Source organism: Myotis brandtii, unplaced genomic scaffold (genome assembly GCF_000412655.1).
Source record: "Myotis brandtii unplaced genomic scaffold, ASM41265v1 scaffold154, whole genome shotgun sequence".
NCBI lineage: Eukaryota > Metazoa > Chordata > Mammalia > Chiroptera > Vespertilionidae > Myotis > Myotis brandtii.
The window spans coordinates 4,834,101-4,846,131 of NW_005355584.1; positions in this window are offsets into that span (position 1 = coordinate 4,834,101).

Below are 12,031 nucleotides of genomic sequence, written 5' to 3' on the forward strand. Positions count from 1 at the left end.
ATTCCATCCCAGAGATCCGATTAGTAGAAGAGGTGCCTTTCTCTTTGTTCCAAAACTGGCTTCTTGTGAATTAAAAATCTACTGCTAAAGACTATGTAAAACTACTTCAAAAGACCCAGGATCATGGCATGGATAGAAAAACAAATCAAACAAAACAAAACAACAACAGAGTAAATAACATATTATGTAGCCAGAATTTGCTGGAAAAGGATAACAGATTTGATCTGGTGGTTTCCTTTGTAACCTATTAGTATTTGCCCCTGGTTCTGCAACTCCAGAGTGTACCTGTCTCCCTGTCTGTTTCCTCTTCTGTCCACAATTGCTGGGGCTCTAGCTTTGCAGGGTTCGGGGACTTCTGTGGGCTTTCCCTTGCTGGATGGCTGGGTGTGTGGGATCATGCCTCTTCTTCAGTTGATTGTCTCAGTCAGGCTTGGCACACACCGCCCTTGAGCCAAATCTATTCCAAGGCCTGTTTCTATATGGCCTGTTATCAGTAAATGCATCTTTAATATTAAACTATTTATTGAAACAAAATAAACATAAAAATTCATTACATGTGAAATTAGACATATGAAGTTTAAATATCAGTGTCCATAAATAAAGTTTTATTGCACCACAGCCATGTTCATTCATTTACCTACTGCTTGTGGCGGCTTTACCATGGCTTGTGCAGAGTTGAGTCAGTTGTTCTAGGACCCATGACCCCCAAACCCCAAACAATGTACTATCTGGCCCTTCACAGAAATGCGTGTCAACTCCTGGTCTAGATGCCAGAATGGAGTCTTCTGCCATTTAGTAACAGCTTTTAGAGATCTTTTTATCAGTAGCCCTTGCCTTATGCATCTTACCTGGCAGGGAGAGGGTGGGGGAGGGGAACTATTTTCTAAACTTGAGAATCTAAAGAACAAGGCCTTTCATTGAATACAATGAGGCTTCTCAGTGGGTTCCTTTATACCAGTGGTTCTCAACCTTCCTAATGCTGCGACCCTTTAATACAGTTCCTCATGTTGTGGTGACCCCCAATTTCATTGTTACAAATTGAACATAATTAAAGCATAGTGATTAATCACAAAACAATATGTAATTATATATGTGTTTTCCGATGGTCTTAGGCGACCCCTGTGAAAGGGTCGTTCGACTCCCAAAGGGGTCGCGACCCACAGGTTGAGAACCGCTGCTTTATACAATGGCAGGGAAGGGGAATAGAAATGGGCTGGAGTCAGATAAGTCCCCAGCTTCTCCCTGGTCCTATACTTTCTCTAACTGCCTTCCTAAGTGTAGGCACTGATTGGGGGGGTGGGGGGAGAGAAGGGAGGATGTCATTGTTTCTTTGAGTTCATTTATATAATTCTCAGCCCTTGTGGATTTCACACCAGGCTGAAAGGGCTTCTTTTTACTACAGTTGCTTTTTTTTCTCTTTGCTTTCAGATACACGGGCATAGACTGATCATAGCACCACTCCTGTTAAACTTTATTGAATGTAGCAAGAAGTCAACATGTTTCAATGTATTGCCATATTATTACTAAATTTCCTAAAGCCTGAAACTTGGTATGCAAAAACATGAGTCCCAAGTTATTGCAGGGAATGGTTTAAAGAGCTGGCAGTGTTGCTACTGCTTAACAAGATTGCTCACTTCCTGGCTGAGGACAGAGAAATCGCATGTCCTGTTACCTGTCTGGATGCAGACCGTTCACATCCCAGTGTCTCCATTCACTCTTCTTCTTCGTGTGCCAGTGGTCACATTAATCTGGATTCCTTGGATACCAAATAAGGAATCTGAACCCAGGTTAACCAAAACTGTGATTTTTTTGGCACGTGGAATCAGGAAGCCAAAGAGTAGGATTAGCATTGACCTGTGTGGGGATTGAAATGATTTGATCAGAATTCTGTGCCTCTCCCTTAAGGTTGCAGTTCTATATTCTTTGATGTTGCTTCCATATGTATATCTAATTTGAATCACCTACCTCACTAATCATCAGCGGTGCCTTTACCCCAAACCAGATGAGGCTCATTTTCCAAAGGGGAGTTTTCACCAAGAAGTAACAAACACCCTCTCTGCTTTTCTACAGGCAACTAGCTGTTTGAGAAGGCAATGTGGCAATAGGTCTTAAAATTTTAAATAAGCATCCAGGCCCAGAGATGATCACTTGAGGTTGTTTGTCAACAATAAGTTTAAAGCAGTCTAAAGCTCCATCCATGGGAACTGGCAAATGAATACATTTAATAAAAAGTGGCACACTGAAAATATGGATACTAAGCAACATTTTAAATTATGTATTTATATAATTAAATTGGATACAATCATATGCAGAGCCAAAGAAGCAATCAGAGCACAAAATATCTATATGATGGTGTCATTTATTTGTCTACAGCAAATTATACATGTCAAACTTACATATGTGTTCCTGAAAGCGAAGAAAACAGGAGATACTAGGAGAAAGACATTGATTTTCTCTAGGATACTGTATTGGGATTTTTGCCCTAGACTTGTCTCTGGAGTTTTATCTATTACTACAATAATGTATTTATGTATAAACTATGTGGTTAAGATAAATATTTCTTTAATATTACAAAGTATACATTGAAAATTAGTGATTTTATTTCTGGAAAATCTGAGAAAAGCTCTTAAAAACTTTGGAACTGAGACTTCAGTACAATGCCTGGTTATAAATTATATATATATATAATCAATAACTTTATCTACAAGAAGTATAAACAGAAGGTTAGAAAATATTATAGCATGAAGTTCCAATTTATAGCAACAATAAAAAAGACACAATACCCAGGAATAAAGTTGATGAAACATACAGATCTATATAGTGAAAAATCATAAAATGCTTCTTAGGAACCAGAAAAAATGAGTTCAGAAAATGTAAAATAAAATTCACAATATTTTTAATGAAAGATAAATTTATTTTAAGTTCTTATAATTCCCAATCTATTGTTATAAAAATAACATTAACCTCCCCCCAAATACTTAAGTGGTTTATACACATGTGAAAAGATGCACAATTATACATATAAATGGAAATCCAGAGTAACATATTGTTTTTCACAGATTAAGTTTTCACAGATCAAAATGTTTGTAACCCTCGGAGGAGTGCTGAGGCACTATTGCTCTGGGTGGCCTGAATACGCACACCTTCCCTGAAGGAGGTGTTACAGTGTCTACCGTCACTGCAATTACACATTCTCAATGAAAAAGTTCTATTTCCATAAATCTAGTCTAAAAATATATTCAGGCAATGGCATAAAACTGTAAATGCAAAGTATGTTTTTGGCATATTGCTTATGCTAAAAACAATTAGGAAATCCTCTAAATGTCTATCAACAGAGCACTGGATAAGTAAATTGACATAAGTAGAATGGTATTTAGAATAAAGTCAAACTATAGGTGCAAGATCACAATGTAGTGTGTGTGTGTGTGTGTGTGTGTGTGTGTGTGTGTGTGTGTGTGTGTTTGTGTGTGTGATCTCTGAAAGACTGAAAGCAATTCTAAAAAGTGCCTCGGAATTGAATCATCAGTGAGGCACTGGGGTTGCATAACATGTGTCATTGTGTATAACTATTTGCATTATGTGAAAAAAATTTTAATTGTAAAATGCTCAACAAAAAGCACTTTAGCTTCCATACCAAGATTTAATTGTAAAATTTTAGGGCTTCAATGATACATTATCTGTAAATGAGAATAATAAGATTTATTTTCGAAAAAGAATTCTAGCCAGGCTTACAGATTTATTCTTACATCTTAATTTTCAGCAGAAGTTATTACTCTTACAACCAGTTTCATTGTCCTGTAGGAAAAAAATCATGTTAAAAATCAAATTAAGAGCATGGATTTAGAGTCAAACAGTCCTGGATTTAATTCTAATTCTGCATTTTCTGGACATATGACCTCTGTCAATATAATATAGATGAGAATTAGTTTTTTCCATCCAGGAATTGAAAATGTAGAACTTAACTTTACAGAGCACTTGTGAAGGAATCAACATATATAATATGTACAGATATGTACAGTATTCATCATGGTACCCAGCATTTATAAATATTTTAAAAATGGGTATGATTATTATTATGCATTGTATTTTTCACAGTTAATTTGGAACTCAGAGAGCTAAACCCCAAGAACTTGAAAGATAGTAAACATCTCAGCCTCACTGATGCCAATTAGCTCTCAGTAAGTCAGCTGAAACAGCAATAATTATGGAAGATTGCTTAAAATATGTATGCTTTGCTGATTCCTTGAAATGTGCCACAGAGGAAATTTAAGGATCTCCACCAGAATATCACAGGTAATGACTGGAAAATATTGACACATTCTCTTCATTTGTATCCCTGAACTTACTCCATAGGCCTATGGTGAGAGATGTTCTAGAAATAGATGTTTAATTTCACTAAACAGTGTATAATTTATGAAGGTCCTTAAAAGAAATGCTGTCTTGTCTTAGGATGGAAATAGGCCTATATTAGGGGATGCTGTAAAATCAGATGTTTCCAAATCAGGAATAACTACGGAACGCCTGAGTTATGGACACAGTGACCTGTGTAATGGACGCCACTTCCTTCTCCATATTGGCTAGAAAGCTGAAAGCCAACTTTGTGGCCCACTCACAGCAAATGTGAAAGGTTTTTAAGAATTGATTTTTGTATTAGTCTCATTTCGGGATCCATTTTATGAGTCCCTAACTTTGTATTCCTCTTCTCTTTCCCACCTACTTCTATTCTAGGACATCTTAATGCATTTTATGTATCTATTGTTTCAATAAATATTGATTGATCTTCTACTAATGGGCCAAGAACTGGGGTGGACACTAGGAGTGGAGTGGATTTACAAAGTACATGACCTTGCCAATAGAAAACTTATGTTCAAAGTAGGCTTCCTTTAAAAGGCAATAGACTAATTAATTGCCTAATAAAATATGCTTGTAGTGGACAGATAAGTTAAATCCACTCCAGAATAAGTGTCCATTCCAGTGAGGAAGAACCACAGTGTCCCCACAATGAAAACAAACAATCAACCTGCCTACTTCTAGCCTGGTCTTTTCCATGGTCAGATGGGCACTCGGCACTGGCAGCAGCCCGGTTGACTTTGGAGATGGGAAATCCATGTAATTATGTGAATGTGCATCAGTCATTTCAAGCACCCATAAAGCCACTGTAAAAGCACAGCTATGGAACAGATCTCGTTCATGAAATCATCAACCTATAGGTTTCTAAGAATTTCACTTACAGCCTTCTGGGATTCCATTGTATGTGAGGACTTTTTTCCCCCTCTCTTTGTCTCTGGTTTTAGATAATTTTATCATAATGTATCTTTGAGAAGATCTTTTGAGGTTAAAATTGTTTGGACAGCTATGAGTTTTATGAACTTGGATACCCAAATTTCTCCCAATACTTGGGACGTTTTCAGCCATTATATCTTTGAGGAGCTTTCTGCCACTTTCTCCCTCTTTTCTCCTCTACAACCCCAATAATACCTAAATTGTTCCTTTAGGTGGTATCCCAGAGTTCACATAGTCTTTCTTCAGTGATTTTCCTTTTTTTCCTTTGTCCTCTGACCTAGTCACTTCAAGTGACTAGTCTTCTACTTAAAAGATTATTTCTTCTGATTGATCCAATCTATTATTGATTATCTCTATTGCATATTTTCATTTCACTGATTATATTCTTCAGCTCCAGAATTTCTCATTTTGCTTGTCTTTATGATTTTATTAAATTGTTTTTCTGTGTTTTCTTTGTACCTCACTGAGTTTTCCTAAAAGAACTATTTTGGATTTTTTCTTAAAGGTGTCCATTTTGGGGGGGTTGGTTCCTAGAAAATTATTATGTACCTTTGGTGATGTCATATTTCATTGATGTTTTCATGTTCCCTGAAGTCTTGCATTGCTGTCCTTGCTTTTGGAGGAGTCACTTCTTCCAGTTTCTACTGACTGTCTTCTGGATGGAAATAGCTTCTATCAACCCTATTAGGGATTCTGAGGCTATGTCAGACATCCTATGGATACATCTGTTCCATGCTTCTGATTTCTTCTTGGATGGGAGTTCTAAGATTTCATGACATCTCCTCAATCCTGCAAAGCCAGGCCAGATAGCAGACAGGCTCTTGTTAGCTTTCCCTGCAGTGCTGCTGAATGCTCAGTGTGTGTGCTTTTCCCCAGTCCTGCAGAATTTGGTCAGCTTTCTACATGTGCTCACTAGCATTCTGCAAAACTCACTCTTACTCCTGCCAGCAATATGCACAGGATCATGGCCACAGGTGGGGAGGAGGCACATGGGTGAGGTGCACAGAGAGTACTACACTGTGAACCACGGTATCTCTATATTTCCCACTGACCCATTAATAAATGCTACTAAATCTGCCACTTACTATCAAAGGACAGCTTTTATACAAATTAGCAAATGTATGAGATCCATGCATTGAAGACATAATTATAGTGATAGTTTTTATCCTCTGCAAATTCCAACTAAGAATATTATCTTGGCTTCCTTGATTATATTGGGCTAAAACTTTAAGTAGCTTCTTGAAAATAGTATGGAAGAAATAAATGAAGATTTATGGGGAATAGGTCTCATTTTGTACTAATCCCAAAGGGACACATCTAAGAGAAAAATCCTATTCATTTCAAAGAGAAATACCAACCATGATAATTTCTATATGGCTTTAAATAAGACATGCACATTATCATTAAGAATCTGAAATCAAAGGATAAGATCTAAAGTCATGTCGGCACAGGGTTGTGAATAATGGAACATATAAGCATGATGAATATTTTTAATTTGATATCATGAAATGGGAAATGATGTCCAACTTTATCCAATTAAAAGTAGTGATTTCATTTGTTATGGTGAAGAAAAGAATCTCCACACTAAATTTCTACACAACCAGCATCTTGCCTGACTCACTGACCTAGGCACCATCTTACTGAGACTAGGAAATTTGAATGATTGAAGTCCTGATGTATTTTTGGAGATAAAAATGTCCCCTGAATAAAATCCCATGGCTTCATAATATGTGTATATCATTGGGAGGAAAAAAATTTTCCAGCCAGAACTAGTGAAAGTACTAAAAATAGTTCAAACTCTCTCACGGTCAAAAAATCAGAGAAATCAGCAAAATCTTTTTTGCTGTGTGTGCTCAAAGTAATACATATGCCCTCAACAATAAGAGCAAAGGGATACCATAAAAATAATGAGGGAATTCAAAGGGGAAAATATCAACTAAAATATTTATTAGAAAACAGAGATGGGAATTTTATATATTATGGAATGTATACATATTGTCATTTGATGTTCTTTTTTTTAAAATATATTTTTATTGATTTTTTATAGAGAGGAAGGGAGAGGGATAGAGTTAGAAACATCGACCAGCTGCCTCCTGCACACCTCCTACTGGGGCTGTGCCCGCAACCAAGGTACATGCCCTTGACCGGAATCGAACCTGGGACTCTTCAGTCCGCAGGCCAACGCTCTATCCACCGAGCCAAACCGGTTTTGGCTGATGTTCTTTACTTACTTTATTTTCCTAATCAATCACATATGATTCACCATAATTGAAATTTTTAATAAACGGGCTTTCTTTTGATGTCACATTGTTTTTAGCTGGAGTAAGAGGACAAATAGAAAGAAATTATGCATGGAAAGCATAAGGTATAAGGAAATAATATGTATATCTTTTCTAATTGCCAGGACCTATTGTCAAGCTAAACAAAGGTAAAGGAAAAACAGCATCCACACCAAGCCTGCTGGAGAGAACTTCTCAGGAAAGGGGCCCTGCTGCTCTTGTTTTCTAGGAAATTGTTCTTAGATTGACCAGGGTGAGACCACACATTCTGAGAGAGGGACACAGCCATCAGACGAGCTGAACAGTGGTGTGACATGGTGGGGCCTGGGGTCCAACCCTAATCTAGGAGTTCAGAAGTCATTATTAATGGATGTCAGGGCTTTGTTAACATTTGTTAAGCAGAACACAGGATGCCAGATAGTTAGATAGGTTCCATAAAAGGCCACAAAAGAAACCTAAATAAAAAAGTTTATGACTGACAGGTCCTAGAGGACTTAAAGTGTTGCCTAGAGGGGCCACATGAGCAGGACAAGACAGGCCACAGGCACAGAGATAGTGAGGATCTGGGGTCCATGGGTGGAATGCTTTGGGGTTCCCAGACTAAAGCTGGATTGGTCCATTCAAACCAAAAAGAGTGGGGTTTTGGTCAACCCCACAAGGCTCATATCTAAAGAAGGTACTGGGAGGCAGGAGACTGTTGACAAGAAGGGCTGTTGGGGAAGTCATACCAGTAGTGTACATTTGCTTGTGTCTCTGCGAGCTGTTGTCTGAGGTCTGTGCTTATGTGAGGGGCTTCTGGCAGGTGAAGGCCCCCTGAGGATGCTTGTCCAAAAAATCATGGATGCAGAGGCAACAATGCCAGCTTATGGAGGCAGCAGAGCTATGGAAGAACTCAAATCTCCACCTGGGATCACCTCCCTGGCTCTGTTGTCAGAGCTCTGGGTCTCAGGAAACTGGTGGATTCATTTTTCAGGGCTGTCATAACAAACCACCACCTACAAGATGGTTTAGAACAGCAGGTATTTACTCTCTCTGGAGGCCAGAGTCTAAAATCAAGACGTCAGTGGATGAGTTCCTCTGAGGGAAGGAAGGGAGAATATTCCAGGCTCTTCTTCCAGCTCATGGCAGTTTGCTGGCAATCCTTGACTTTCCTGGGCTTGTAGGAACATCTCTCCATCATCATGTGGTAGTCTATGCTCTGTGTCTTCATGTGGCCTTTTTGTAAGGATAAGTGCCATTGGATTTAGGGTCCACCAATCCAAGATGACTTCACCTTGTACTTCTGCTAAGACTCTATTTCTGAAGAAGGTCACATTCGGAGATTCCAGGTGAACATGAATTTGAATGCTATTCAGCCCAGTAGAGGGTGGACTTTGGTTCCTCAAAATTGACATCCATCCTAATATTCCCATTCCAAAATTAATTCTAAGTCTAAAATGGACATCTATATATCAACTCAAAAATGTCCAAGTCTTATCATCTAAGTCATTTAAATCAGGTATTAGAGAGGCTCTGGATATGGTGCACCCTCAGGAAACATTGTTCTCCATCTGTAGACCTGTGAAGCTAGAACACAATTTATCTCCTTGCAAAATACAATGGTGGGACAGGCATAGGACAGACATTTTCGTTCCAAAAGAGAAGAAATACAGTAATAAGTTTACCCAAAGTAAATCTGAAACCAAGCAGGTCAGTTCCATCAGGTTCAAGGACTGATGGTTCTCTGTGGCTTAATCTGCCTGCTGAGCCCAGAAGCCCCCCAGCCTCTGCCTCCGGGCTCAACAAGGTCCTGTCACCCTGCCCCCTGAGCAGTCTTTGAGTGAGGTGGCCCCACCCTCTCCACTCTCTGAGACACTTGTGAATAAATACATGAATTAATAAATTAATAAATAACAAATGTGTTAATTATACACTTTAGACTAATGAAGTTAAAGGGAGCGACCATGGGAAATGATTTAATTTATTTCCATTACAAATGTGAGATCATTTCTTACATTTTATAAGCCCAGGAGAGCTGTTCAGCTAGAGCTGGTTAGCAAGAGCTGAAAGGGAAAGTCTTTTATTAAAAATCAAATCACTTAATTACCTCTCCCAACCTGGGGTCATTATGAGCTCAACAGACGGCAAAGTTAATGAGAAAGAGGGCAAACATGCTTAGACTGTGCGTTCAGGTCAGTTTTACAGGTGAAGTTGTTCATATCCATAGAGAATGAGAATTAATTGAACAAGAGAGTGTAATGGGGTAGACCACTCTCCAGCTTCTTTTGAGTAGTGTTAGACATATAACTTTATTATTATACATATAACATAGGACTTTATTATTAAATTTAGAATAATATATTTTGATGTGGTGAATTCTCAGAATATTTAACACATACACATGTGTGTGTGTGTGTTAAAATACTTTAAATTTAGTTTAACTTGAATGACCATTATACAGCAATAGACATTATATATCTCACATATATAAAATATATGCCAGAAAATGGGCTAGTATCAGGATATAGATCCTACGTTTAAAAGCTTACTTTTTTTAAGAAAAAAAGACCCTTAACAAAAGGTAGTATTAACTGTTCAATAAAACAGAGCATACAATAGTTTCCCATTAAATCAGAATCTATAAAGTATGATGTCAATAAGCTAGTGTTTATTAGCCTTAGTATTACAACACATTTTTGCCAAATTACTATATCAATGAAAAATATTTTGACATTTTTATGAAACCTAGTATTATTTATATTTGATATCTGAAGAATATTTACTGGATAGTCTTATTCAAATCTACCCTTGGATTGATTAATAAAATTTAATGATAAATTCAAAATGATAGATACAAATATTTTTTAACCACAGAATAATTATAATTTTGGAAAAAATAAGAAAATGGCAGAAGTGGTATATGATAGATAAATGAAAATATAGATAGATATCCATGCACTGCAAGTGAAATTTTAGTTGTTTAAATTCTTTGTTTCTAAATACTTTTATATTAGTAAGATTAGTCAACTGTGATCAAAGTTGCATCAGATAAAAGTTGACTTGTTTATTGGTTAATTTTCAATTAAGCTGAACCATACTTGTTTTGTTTTGTTTTTTTTTGAAATATTGTTTTGCTTCAAAGCCTTGCCAATTTGGATTTTACTAATGTAAACATGATTGATTCTAGATTTCTTTTATCTTAAATAAATCATATACCAAAGAGACTGTTTTTCTTAAATCCAGAATTAAAATATTATGATTTATTCAATTTTATTAGGCTTAACTTGTAAAGAATCAATATCATTCGTGATTTTAAGTAAACATGCACATACATACTCACACATGCACACATCACACACACACACACACACACACACACACACACACAAACACACGCTCTTGCTTTGTGCTCTGTATAAAGAATAACATAGCTAGAATGAGACAGAGAAAAACAAGACACATCTTATTGATGCCTGTATGTATGCACGTGTGTATGTGTGTATCATGTATTTGGTGGAAGTCTATAGACTAGATTTCTATCTTTCTCAAAGAAACCTCATCCCTCTCACCTGGAATAAGCCATTTTGCTCTCTAGCAGCTGCCCCCTCCTGCTCCTCAACCCTTTCTCTGCACAAGCTCCTTATTCCACTGCCTGACCCAATTCTTCCTTTCAGTTCTGCTGCTCTCCCTCAGGCAGCCTTACTGAGCCTCTCCTCTGTGGTCAATTAGCATCTTGTTCTGTCCTATCTTGTATCATTAATATTATTTTTACACGATGGACCATTTTATGTAAGTTTACACAGCTATTTTACACTGATTTTAAAAATAATCATGTTCATCATTTTATTTTTATAACCGCACACAGTTTGAAGATAATTGGTAGATGCTCAAAACAAGTTTTGTTGAAAGAATGACTGGAGAAACTATGTGATGCATCATTTTGGTCTCCCTAGTTAAGTTTAAAAGTACATGATTGCATCATTTTCAATAACAAAATTAATTACCAAACAAAATACAGGACAGATTACTAGTGTTTCTTTGCAGCCAATTCAGACCAGAAGCCAAGCAATCAACTCTTTTGTCAGATGTAACTACTGACTTTAAATAAAACTGAGTAATCAGCAAATAAAAGGTAATTTGTTCACTAACCATTAAAATGATTATCCATATGTGAGTTCCAACTTTCAGATGAGCAGTACTCTTGCAATATCCTATCCTATCTAATAATAGACAAACATGGTAATTAACCATACCTCCTCTACGCTTCCCATTGGCTAATCAGGGCGATATGCAAATTAACTGCCAACCAAGATGGCGGCCGGCAGCCAGGCAGCTGAAGCGAAAATGAGGTTTGGTTGCCCCGGCAATGGAGGAAGCCAAGATTCCCCGCCTGCTGCTGCTGGTCTCTGAGCTGCACTCTAAGCAACTATGTTGCAATTATAGAAGCTAAACAAACCCCAGGTACCTGCTTTCAGCCAGCCAACCTCGGA